The 13241-nt window shown below is 46.2% G+C and overlaps 1 non-coding gene across 1 annotated transcript; it reads right to left on the bottom strand.

Annotated features, from left to right (window-relative positions):
• Positions 1–12526: 12526 nt before the first annotated feature.
• Positions 12527–12598, bottom strand: trnam-cau (transfer RNA methionine (anticodon CAU)). The gene has a single exon. It is a non-coding gene; the product is annotated as a tRNA-Met (tRNA).
• Positions 12599–13241: the final 643 nt, after the last annotated feature.

Below are 13241 nucleotides of genomic sequence, written 5' to 3' on the forward strand. Positions count from 1 at the left end.
TCCTCGACAACATTTTCTTTCTCTACTGTAAATACTGACGAAAAATATTCATTTAACGCTTCCCCTATCTCCTCTGATTCCACACACAACTTCCCACTCCTATCCTTGATTGGCCCTAATCTAACTCTAGTCATTCTTTTATTCCTGATATACCTATAGAAAGCCTTAGGGTTTTCCCTGATCCTATCCGCCAATGACTTCTCGTGTCCTCTCCTCGCTCTTCTTAGCTCTCCCTTTAGATCCTTCCTGGCTAGCTTGTAACTCTCAAGCGCCCGAACTGAGCCTTCACGTCTCATCCTAACATAAACCTTCTTCTTCCGCTTGACAAGTGCTTCAACTTCTTTAGTAAACCACGGCTTCCTCGCTCGACAACTTCCTCCCTGCCTGACAGGTACATACTTATCAAGGACACGCAGTAGCTGCTCCTTGAATAAGCTCCACATTTCGATTGTGCCCATCCTCTGCAGTTTCCTTCCCCATCCTACGCATCCTAAATCTTGCCTAATCGCATCATAATTTCCTTTCCCCCAGCTATAATTCTTGCCCTGCGGTATATACCTGTCCCTGCCCATTGCTAAGGTAAACCTAACCGAATTGTGATCACTATCACCAAAGTGCTCACCTACATCTAAATCTAACACCTAGCCGGGTTCATTACCCAGTACCAAATCCAATGCGGCATCGCCCCTGGTTGGCCTGTCTACATACTGTGTCAGAAAACCCTCCTGCACACACTGGACAAAAACTGACCCATCTAAAGTTCTCGAACTGTAGTATTTCCAGTCAATATTTGGAAAGTTAAAGTCCCCCATAACAACTACCCTGTTACTCTCGCTCCTGTCGAGAATCATCTTCGCTATCCTTTCCTCCACATCTCTGGAAATATTCAGAGGTCTATAGAAAACTCCCAACAGGGTGACCTCTCCTCTCCTGTTTCTAACCTCGGCCCATACTACCTCAGTAGACGAGTCCTCAAACGTCCTTTCTGCCGCCGTAATACTCTCCTTGATTAACAATGCCACCCCCCCCCCCTTTTACCATCTTCTCTGTTCTTACTGAAACATCTAAATCCCGGAACCTGCAACATCCATTCCTGTCCCTGCTCTATCCATGTCTCCGAAATGGCCACAACATCGAGATCCCAGGTACCAACCCATGCTGCAAGCTCACCCACCTTATTCCGGATCCTCCTGGCGTTGAAGTAGACACACTTTAAACCAAGTTCTTGCTTGCCAGTGCCCTCTTGCGTCCTTGTAACCATATCCATGACCTCACTACTCTCAACATGCTGTACACTGGAACTGCAATTTAGGTTCCCATCCCCCTGCTGAATTAGTTTAAACCCCCCCAAAGAGCACTAGCAAATCTCCCCCCCAGGATATTGGTACCCCTCTGTTTCAGGTGAAGACCATCCTGTTTGTAGAGGTCCCACCTACCCCAGAAAGAGCCCCAATTATCCAGGAAACCAAAACCCTCCCTCCTACCCCATCCCTGCAGCCACGTGTTCAACTTCTCTCTCTCCCTATTCCTCGCTTCGCTAGCACGTGGCACGGGCAACAACCCAGAGATAACAACTCTGTTTGTTCTCGCTCTAAGCTTCCACCCTAGCTCCCTGAATTTCTGCCTTAAATCCCCATCTCTCTTCCTACCTATGTCGTTGGTGCCTATGTGGACCACGACTTGGGGCTGCTCCCCCTCCCCCTTAAGGATCCCAAAAACACGATCCGAGACATCACGAACCCTGGCACCTGGGGGGCAACACACCAACCGTGAGTCTCTCTCGTTCCCACAGAACCTCCTATCTGTTGCCCTAACTATGGAGTCCCCAATGACTAATGCTCTGCTCCTCTTCCCCCTTCCCTTCTGAGCAACAGGGACACACTCTGTGCCAGAGACCTGTACCCCATTGCTTACCCCTGGTAAGTCGTCCCCCCCAACAGTATCCAAAACGGTATACCTGTTGTTGAGGGAAACGGCCACAGGGGATCCCTGCACTGCCTGCTGGTTCCCTCTCCTTCCCCTGACGGTAACCCATCTACCTACTTCTTTTACCTGAGGTGTGACTACCTCCCTATAACTCCTCTCAATAACCCCCTCCGCCTCTCGAATGATCCGAAATTCATCCAGCTCCAGCTCCAGTTCCCTAACGCGGTTCTCGAGGAGCTGGAGTTGGGTGCACTTCCTGCAGATGCAGTCAGCAGGGACACTCTTGGCGACCCTTACCTCCAACATTCTGCAGGAGGAACATTCAACTGCCTTAACCTCCATTTCCACTATTCTAAATTCCCAACAGATCTACTGAAAACCAAAAAAAAAGTCAAAACTTGTTCGCTTAGCAATCCAACGGACAGAACTTTTTTTTTGGTTAGAGGAGGAGGATGGGTGGGAGACACTACCCGAATATGGTTTCGGGTAAAGCAACCGCCCAAATATGTAACCTCACTTACCCAGCAGTCCCGCGTGCGCTCCGCCTATACACGAGAAATGGCTTCCGATTTCAACATGACCTCCTTGTTCTTGTACTCTATGCCTCTATCACTAAAGCCGAGGATACTGTATGCTTTATTAACCACTCTCTCAACCAATGACATATAACCCCAGGTCTCTCTGCTCCTGCACCCCCTTCAGAATTGTACCCTTTATTCTATATTGTCACTCCATGTTCTTCCTACCGAAATGAATCAATTCACATTTCTCTGCATTGAACTTCACCTGTCATCTGTCCTCCCATTCCACCAACTTTTCTATGCCCTTTTGAAGTTCTACACTATCATCCTGACAGTTCACAATGCTTCCAATTTTTGTATCATCCATAAACTTTGAAATTCTGCCCTGTACACCAAGGTCCAGGTCATTAATATATATCAGGAAAGGCAAGGGTCCCAACACTGACTCCTGGGGAACTCCACTGCAAGCCTTCCTCTAGTCCGAAGAACATCCAATGCTCACTACTCTTTGTTTCCTGTCACTCAGCCAATTCCATGTCCATGTTACTACTGTCCCTTTTATTCCATGAGTTATAACTTTGCTCACAAGTCTGTTGTGTTGCATTGTATCAAACTTCTTTTGAAAGTCAATAAAAGCAAAATAATGCAGATGCTAGAAATCTGAAATATAAATAAAAAGTGCTGGAAGTACTCAGCAGGTCTGGCAGCATCTGTGGAGAGAGAAACAGAGTTAATGTTTCAGGTCAGTGACCTTTCAGATGCTGCCAGACCTTTTGAAAGTCCATGTACACCACATCAACAGCATTGCCCTCATTATCCCTCTCTGTTACCTCATCAAAAAACTCCAGCAGGACAGTTAAACATGATTTTCCCTTAACAAATCCATGCTGGCTTTCTTGAATTAACCCACATTTGTCCATGGGACTATTAATTTTGTCCCGAATTATTCTTTCGAGAAGTTTTCCCACCACCGAAATTGAACTGACTGGGGAGTGAGACGAGGTGAGTTGCACTAACAGAGAGCCAGCATGGGTTCGACAGGCTGAATGGCCTCCTTCTGTGCTGTAGCCATTCTATGATTGTATGATTCTAGCAACAACTGTTGGTGGAGAGGCAGTGATGCAGGAATGGGTTGACAGAAAGGGGAAAGTCTGGGCTGGTGTGTGTTTGCAGCATTTGCAGCTTGTGTTCAGGTTTGTGAATAAAGGTGATTTGGAAGCTGTGTTCCAAATTGAAGTGTTTACTGGAAGGAAGAAGTTGATGTGAATAGAGAATAAAACGTGTTAAGATGAAGGGTGGTGTGATTGAGGATAGCAGTAAATATTGTGCTGGTGAATTATTTGTGTTAATAAACTTCCACTGCGCCCTCTGCTGCAGGCTGCTGTTTATATCCAGCTGTGTATTAGTGCTGTGTGTTCGTGAGATAAATGTTTGCTTCAACGCTGTTTATAAAGCAATAGCATTGCACTCAAACAGTCCCAGACATAGCAACACACGGAGAAAAGCAAAATACTGCAGATGCTGAAAATCTGAAACAGAAACAGAAAATGCTTGAAATAGTCAGCAGGTCTGGCATCATCTGTGGAGAAAGAACAAAGTTAATGTGAGCTAAGGAAACAGACCTGAACTGTTGACTGTTTCTCTCTGCACAGATGCTGCCAGACCTACTGAGCATTTCCAGCATTTTCTGTTTTTATTACAGCAACACCTTTGATCAGCAGTAGCGGTGATAGTGCGAGCCAGGGGGCAGCTGGGAAGGTACGTTTCACTATAAAGTACTTACCTGGCGATTCGGCGGACGCGGACACGGGGACTGCTGGGTAAGTGAACTTATATATTCGGGCAGTGGCTAAACCCGAAACACTACACGTGTAGTGTCTCCCACCCATCCTCCTCCTCCAACCAAAAAAAAGGACTCTTGTGTGGAGGGTTTGGTAAGGTAAGGTTTTCCTTTATATTTTTTTATTCTCTGTTGTCAATTTCGAGCAGAGGGGATGGAAGCTAGGGCAGTTGCATGCTCCTCTTGCAGGATGTGGGAGGTAAGGGTCACCACTTGTGTCCCTGCTGACTTCACCTGTGAGAAGTGCACCCAACTCCAGCTCCTCGCAGACCGCGTTAGGGAACTGGAGCTGGAGCTGGATGAACTTCGGATCATGCAGGAGGCAGAGGGGATGATAGAGAGCAGTTATAGGGAAGTACAGACACCTAAGTCACAGGATAAAGGTAGCTGGGTGACCGTCAGGGGAGGGAAAGGGAATAGGCGCACAGTGCAGGGATCCCCTGTGGCCGTTCCCCTCAATAATAAGTATACCGTTTTGGATACGGTTGTGGGGGGGTGCCTACCAGTGGAAAGCCACAGCGGCCAGGTCTCTGGCACTGAGCCTGGCTCTGCGGCTCAGAAGGGAAGGGTGGAGAATAGGAGAGCGATAGTGATAGGAGATTCAATGGTTAGAGGAACAGACAGGAGATTCTGTGGTCGCGAACGAGACTCCCGGATGGTAAGTTGCCTCCCGGGTGCCAGGGTCAGGGATGTCTCGGATCGAGTCTACAGGATTCTTAAGTGGGGGGGGGAGCAGCCAGACGTCGTGGTACATATCGGTACCAATGACATAGCTAGGAAAAGGGATGAGGACCTGAAAAGCAAATACAGGAGTTAGGTTGGAAGCTAAAAGGCAGGACGAGCAGAGTAGTAATCTCAGGATTGATACCGGTGCCACGTGCTAGTGAGGCTAGAAACAGAGAGCGAGTGCAGCTGAACATGTTGCTACAGAGCTGGTGTATGAGGGATGGCTTCAGTTATGTGGATCATTGGGATACCTTCTGGGGAAGGTGGGACCTGTACAAGAAGGATGGGTTGCATCTGAACTGGAGGGGCACCAATATCCTGGGCGGGAGGTTTGCTCGAGCTCTTCGGGAGGGTGTAAACTAGTTTGGCAGGGGGATGGGAACCGGAGCTACGGATCAGTGGATGGGGTAGCTGTTGAACAGGCAGATATAGAGTGCAGAGAGTCTGTGAGGAAGGTTAGACAGTTGACAGGGCAAAGTTTCAGCCAGTATGATGGGTTGAAGTGTGTCTATTTTAATGCAAGAAGTGTCAGGAATAAGGGTGATGAACTTAGAGCATGGATCAGTACTTCGAGCTACGATGTTGTGGCCATTACGGACACTTGGAGATCACAGGGGCAGGAATGGATGTTGGATGTTCCGGGGTTTGGATGTTTCAAAAGGAATAGGGAGGGAGGTAAAAGAAGTGGGGGAGTGGCATTGTTAATCAGGGATAGTATCACAGCTGCAGAAAGGGAGGTCATCGAGGAGGGTTTGTCCACTGAGTCATTATGGGTGGAAGTCAGAAACAGGAAAGGAGCAGTCACTTTATTGGGAGTTTTCTATAGACCCCCCAATAGCAACAGAGACACGGAGGAACAGATTGGGAGGCAGATTTTGGAAAGGTGCAGAACTAACAGGGTTGTTGTCATGGGTGACTTCAACTTCCCTAGTATTGATTGGAACCTCCTTCGTGCAAATAGTTTGGATGGAGCAGTTTTTGTCAGGTGTGTCCAGGAAGGTTTCCTGACTCAATATGTAGATAAGCCGACTAGAGGGGAGGCTATGTTGGATTTGGTGCTTGGCAACGAACCAGGCCAGGTGGCAGATCTCTCGGTGGGAGAACATTTCGGTGATAGTGATCACAACTCCCGGACCTTTACTATAGTCATGGAGAGGGACAGGAGCGGACGGGATGGGAAAATATTTAATTGGGGGAGGGGGAATTACAATGCTATTAGGCAGGAACTGGGGTGCATAAATTGGGAACAGATGTTCTCAGGGAAATGCACGACAGAAATGTGGAGGTTGTTTAGGGAGCACTTGCTGCGACTGCTGGATAGGTTTGTCCCGATGAGGCAAGGAAGGGATGGTAGGGTGAAGGAACCTTGGATGACAAGAAATGTGGAACAGCTAGTCAAGAGGAAGAAGGAAGCTTACTTAAGGTTGAGGAAGCAAGGATCAGACAGGGCTCCAGAGGGTTACAAGGTAGCCAGGAAGGAACTGAAGAATGGACTTAGGAGAGCTAGAAGGGGACATGAAAAAGTCTTGGCGGGTAGGATTAAGGAAAATCCCAATGCGTTCTACACTTATGTGAGGAACAAGAGGATGGCCAGAGTGAGGGTAGGGCCGATCAGGGATAGTGGAGGGAACTTGTGCCTGGAGTCGGAGGAGGTAGGGGAGGTCCTAAATGAATACTTTGCTTCAGTATTCACTAGTGAGAGGGACCTGGACGTTTGTGAGGACAGCGTGGAACAGTCTGATATGCTCGAACAGGTTGATGTTAAGAGGGAGGATGTGCTGGAAATTTTGAAAGACATGAGGACAGATAAGTCCCTGGGGCCAGCCGGGATATACCCAAGGATATTACGGGAAGCGAGGGAAGAGATTGCCGCGCCTTTGGCGATGATCTTTGCGTCCTCACTGTCCACTGGAGCAGCACCACATGATTGGAGGGTGGCAAGTGTTATTCCCTTGTTCAAGAAAGGGAATAGGGATAACCCTGGGAATTATAGACCAGTCAGTCTTATGTCGGTAGTGGGCAAATTATTGGAGAGGATTCTGAGAGACAGGATTTATGATTAGTTGGAAAAGCATAGTTTGATTAGAGACTGTCAGCATGGCTTTGTGAGGGGCAGGTCATGACTCACAAGCCTTATTGAATTCTTTGAAGATGTGACAAAACACATCGATGAAGGAAGAGCAGTGGATGTGGTGCATATGGATTTTAGCAAGGAGTTTGATAAGGTTCCCCATGGTAGGCTCATTCAGAAAGTAAGGAGGCATGGGATGCAGGGAAAGTTGGCTGTCAGGATACAGAATTGGCTGGCCCAGAGAAGACAGAGGGTGGTAGTAGATGGAAAGTATTCAGCCTGGAGCTCGGCGACCAGTGGTGTTCCGCAGGGATCTGTTCTGGGACCTCTGCGCTTTGTGATTTTTATAAATGACTTGGATGAGGAAGTGGAAGTCTGGGTCAGCAAGTTTGCCGATGACACCAAGGTTGCTGGAGTTGTGGATAGTGTGGAAGGCTGTTGTAGGTTGCAACGGGACATTGACAGGGTGCAGAGCTGGGCTGAGAAGTGGCAGATGGAGTTCAACCTGGAAAAGTGTGAAGTGATTCATTTTGGAAGGTCGAATTTGAATGCAGAATACAGGCTAAAAGACAGGATTCTTGGTAGTGTGGAGGAACAGAGGGATCTTGGGGCCCATGTCCATAGATCGCTCAAAGTTGCCACCCAAGTTTGATAGGGTTGTTAAGAAGGCGTATGGTGTGTTGGCTTTCATTAACAGGGGGATTGAGTTTAAGAGCCGCGAGGTTATGCTGCAGCTCTATAAAGCCCTGGTTAGACCACACTTGGAATATTGTGTTCAGTTCTGGTCTTCTCATTATAGGAAGGATGTGGAAGCTTTAGAGAGGGTGCAGAGGAGATTTATCAGGATGCTGCCTGGACTGGAGGGCATGTCTTACGAAGAAAGGTTGAGGGTGCTGGGGCTTTTCCCATTGGAACGAAGAAGGATGAGAGGTGACTTGACAGAGGGGTACAAGATGATGAGAGGCATAGATAGAGTGGATAGCCAGAGACTTTTTCCCAGGGTGGAAAGGGCTATCACCAGGGGGCATAATTTTAAGGTGATTGGAGGAAGGTTTCGGGGGGATGTCAGAGGTAGGTTCTTTACACAGAGAGTGGTGGGTGCGTGGAATGCACTGCCAGCGGTGGTAGTAGAAGCAGATACATTCGGGACATTTAAGCGTCTCTTGGATAGGTACATGGATGATAGTAGAATGAAAGATGTGTAGGTAGTTTTGATCTTAGAGTAGGTTAAAGGTTCGGCACAACATCGTGGGCCGAAGGGCCTGTACTGTGCTGTACTGTTCTATGTTCTATGTTCTAAAACACAGGTGTTGGGAGGCTCAGCCTGGCTATGCAATGTTACAAGGACGCTGAGTGACACCATCGACAACGGGACAGAGAGAAAAACACACAGAAAACTAATAGACTGTGAGGAAATAAAAGTGAGGAACGGAGAGAGAGAGACAGACAACGAAACTGAGATGAAGAAACAAGGCATTTGTATGATTGTGTTCTCCCTGTTGTGTAACGGTATTTCCTGTTGTGTAAATATGTTTTCTGTTGTGCAAAGATGTCCCCTGTTGTTGTGCAAAGGTTTTCCCTGTTATTGTTTTATTTTCTGTTACTGACCGTCTCCTCACTGTGACCGTTTGTCCTGGTTTTATTGTGGCCAACATCACCATCTGGTGGTGGAGAGGAGGCTCTGCAGGAAGGGGATTGACAAAGTGGGAGAGACTCGGCTGGTCCGTGTTTGCAGCTTGTGTTCGTGTGAGCAAAAGTGAGTTGTTACTGATTGATGTGTTCACGAGAAGGAAAAAGCTGATTGCAATCGAGCGCATCTTGTTATTATGGGGAAACACTTGATGTTTTGAAAGTGAACTGTTTGTCTTCCGACCAAACATAAATAGCAGAAAATAGTTTCGATCCATCGACCCAGCACGCTTCCGCTGCGCCACTCTGCTAACTGCTGGTTTAAATTTTAGCTGCCTGTTAGTGAAATATGTTCATTTCCCCAATGTTTTTATAAAAATAGGATTGGAGTCGGATTTCTCAAGAATCCCGGACTCAGCAACACACGTGCTGACGGACTCACCCTCACTGCCCAATGACACAAGGACACTGAGTAACAGCACCGACAATGAGGCAGGAAAAGAAAGACACACAGAAAACCAGGAAGATATTATCAGGACTCAGAAATGAACAGACAGAGAAAGACACACAGAAAACCAGGAAGATATTATAAGGACTCAGAAGGGAACAGACAGAGAAAGACACACAGAAAACCAGGAAGAGATTATCAGGACGCAGAAAGGAACAGACAGAGAAAGACACACAGAAAACCAGGAAGATGTTATCAGGACTCAGAAAGGAACAGACAGAGAAAGGTACTGAGCAAACCAGCAAGAGACAGCGAAAGACTGATGACTTATGTAATTGTGTTCTCTGTTGTGTAAAGATGTTCCCTGTGTTCTTTTAAAGATATTTCCTGCTGTGTCATATGTTCTCTGTTGTGTAACTATATTCGCTGTTGTGTAAAGATGTTCTCTGTTATTGTGTAAAATGGTTCCCTGTTGGGTAAAGATCTTCTCAGTTGTGTAAATATGATCCGTCTTGTGTAAAAGTGTTCCCGGTTGTTTAAATATGTTCCCTGCTCTGTAATGTAGAGCTGAGTCTGCACTAATGGAATTGCTACTGTATCTTCCAGTCTGATACTGTATGAGGGCTGGAATATGATCCAAAGCACAGTCTATACAAATTAAATTGCTATTGTATCTTTTAGTTTCACAATCCAGGGGAGTTTTAAACTGAAATCTCAGTTTGTATCTCAGGTTATGCTATCTTTCAGATTCTCTCAATCTGATGACGCACTTGAGATTTAGACTTAAGAAAGGATGTACTGGCATTGGAGGAGTTCAAAAGCGATTCACTCAGCTGATTCCTGGGATGAAGGGGTTGACTTATGCTGAACGGCTAAACAGGTTATTCATTCGTGTTTAGAAGAATGAGGGGTGATCTTTTTGAAACGTACAAGATTCTGAGGGTGCTTAACAGGGTGAAGAAGGGTCTCTGACCTGAAACATTAACTCTGCTTCTCTCTTCACAGATGCTGCCAGACCTGCTGAGTATTTCCAGCATTTCTTGTTTTTATTAACAGGGTCGATGTTGAGAAGATGTTTCCACTAGTGCGGCAATCTCAAACTAGGCGACATAGTTACAGAATAAGGGGACACTCATTTAAACTGAGATGCAAAGGAATTTCTTCTCTCAGAGGGTAGTGAATGTCTGGAATTCTCTACCCCAGTCAGTATTGGAGGCTAAATCACTGAAAGTATTTAAAGAGGATGTAAATAGATTTTTGAAATATTGGAGAGTTGAGGTCTATGAAGAGCTGGCATGAAAGAGGAGTTGAGGTCTGGGGCAGATCAGCCATGATCTTACTGAATGGCAGGGCAGGCTTGAGGGACCGAATGGCCTACTCCTGCTCCTATTTCTTCTGTTCTTATGTTATGTTATATCTAATGTATATGTCAGGATGCACTATGGGAATTAATACTGAAACTTATAAACTCATAATGTGTGTAAATATTGGGCTGATATTTAACTTGAATCTCAGAGTACACTATTGTGGTTAATTCTGTAAGTTTGAAAAGGGAACTAGTGCCATAATGAAAACAAGAAATGCTGGAAATACTCAGCAGGTCAGGCAGCATCTGTACAGAGAGAAGCAAAGTTAACGTTTCAAGTCAGTGACCTTTCAGATGCTGCCAGACCTTTTGAAAGTCCATGTAGACCACATCAACAGCATTGCCCTCATCAACCCTCTCTGTTACCTCATCAAAAAACTCCAGCAGGACAGTTAAACATGATTTTCCCTTAAGAAATCCATGCTGGCTTTCTTGAATTAACCGACATTTGTCCATGGGACTATTAATTTTGTCCCGAATTATTCTTTCGAGAAGTTTTCCCACCTCCAAAATTGAACTGACTGGGGAGTGAAATGAGGTGAGTTGCTCTAACAGAGACAAAAACAAAAAATGCTGGATTCACTCAGCAGGTCTGGCAGCACCTGTGGAAAGAGAAGCAGAGTTAACGTTTCGGGTCAGTGACCCTTCCACAGATGCTGCCAGACCTGCTGCGTGAATCCAGCATTTCTTGTTTTTGTTTCAGATTTCCAGCATCCGCAGTATTTTGCTTTTATTTTAGTGCTCTAACAGAGAGCCAGCACGGGTTCGACAGGCTGAATGGCCTCCTTCTGTGCTGTAGCCATTCTATGATTGTATGACTCTAGCAACAACTGGTGGTGGAGAGGCAGTGATGCAGGAATGGGTTGACAGGAAGGGGAAAGTCTGGGCTGGTGTGTGTTTGGGTTTGTGAATAAAGGTGATCTGGAAGCTGTGTTCCAAATTGAAGTGTTTACTGGAAGGAAGATGTTGATGCAAATGAAGAGTAAAACGTGTTAAGACGAAGCGTGGTGTGACTGTGGGCAGCAGGAAATATAGTGTTGGTGAATTATTTGTGTGAATAAACTTCCACTGCGCCCTCTGCTGCAGGCTGCTGTTTATATCCAGCTGTGTATTAGTGCTGTGTGTTAGCGAGATAAATGTTTGTTTCAACGCTGTTTATAAAGCAATAGCATTGCACTCAAACAGTCCCAGACATAGCAACACACGTACAAAAGCAAAATACTGCAGATGCTGGAAATCTGAAACATAAACAGAAAATGCTTGAAATAGTCAGCAGGTCTGGCAGCATCTGTGGAGAAAGAAACAAAGTTAATGTGAGCTAAGGAAACCGACCTGAACTGTTAACTGTTTCTTTCTCCACCGATGCTGCCAGACCTACTGAGCATTTCCAGCATTTTCTGTTTTTATTACAGCAAGACAGGTGTTGGGAGGCTCAGCATGGCTACACAATGTTACAAGGACGCTGAGTAACTCCATCGACAACGGGACAGAGAGAAAAACACACAGAAAACCAATAGACTGTGAGGAAGCAAAACTGAGGTACAGAGAGAGAGACAACGAGACTGAGATGGAGAAACAAGGCATTTGTATGATTGTGTTCTCCCTGTTGTCTGAATGTATTCTCTGGTGTGTAAATATGTTTTCTGTTGTGTAAAGATGTACCCTGTTGTTGTGTAAAGGTTTTCCCTGTTATTGTTTTATTTTCTGTTACTGACCGTCTCCTCACTGTGACCATTTGTCCTGGTTTTATTGTGGCCAACATCACCATCTGGTGGTGGGGAGGAGGCTCTGCAGGAAGGGGTTGACAAAGAGGGAGAGACTCGGCTGGTCCGTGTTTGCAGCTTGTGTTCGTGTGAGCAAATGTGATTTGTTACTGATTGATGTGTTCAGTCGCAGGAAGAAGCTGATTGCAATGGAGTGCCTTTGGAAACATCTTGTTATGATGGGGAAATACTTGACGTTTTGAAAGTGAACAGTTTGCATTATTACGAAACATAAATAGCAGAGAATGGTTTCGATCCATCGACCTCTGGGTTATGGGCCCAGCACGCTTCCACTGCGCCACTCTGCTTACTGTTGGTTTAAATTTTCGCTGCCCATTCGTGAAATATGTTCATTTCCCCAATGTTTTTATCAAAATAGGATTGTCGTCGGATTTCTCAAGAATCCCGGACTCAGCAACACACGTGCTGACGGACTCACCCTCACTGCACAATTACACAAGGACACGGAGTAACAGCACCGACAATGAGGCAGGCAGAGAAAGACACACAGAAAACCAGGAAGATATTATCAGGACCCAGAAAGGAACAGACAGAGAAAGGTACTGAGCAAACCAGCAAGAGACAGCGAAAGACTGATGAACACCACTTGGAGGGAGCACTGAGGGTGGCAAGGGCACAGAATGTAGTCTGGCTGGGGGATTTCAATGTCCATCACCGTGAGTGGCTCGGTAGCACCACTACTGACCATGCTGGCCGAGTCCTAACGGACATAGCTGCTCGATTGGGTCTGCGGTAGGTGGTGAGGGAACTAACAAGAGGGAAAAATATGCTTGACCTCATCCTCACCAATCTGCCTGCCGCAGATGCATCAGTCCATGACAGTATTGGTAGGAGTGACCACTGCACAGTCCTTGTGGAGATGATGTCCCGTCTTCACATTGAGGATACCCTCTATCGTGTTGTGTGCCACGACCACTGTGCTAAATGGGA

This window comes from Heterodontus francisci, unplaced genomic scaffold, assembly GCF_036365525.1.
Source record: "Heterodontus francisci isolate sHetFra1 unplaced genomic scaffold, sHetFra1.hap1 HAP1_SCAFFOLD_278, whole genome shotgun sequence".
Classification (NCBI taxonomy): Eukaryota; Metazoa; Chordata; class Chondrichthyes; order Heterodontiformes; family Heterodontidae; genus Heterodontus; species Heterodontus francisci.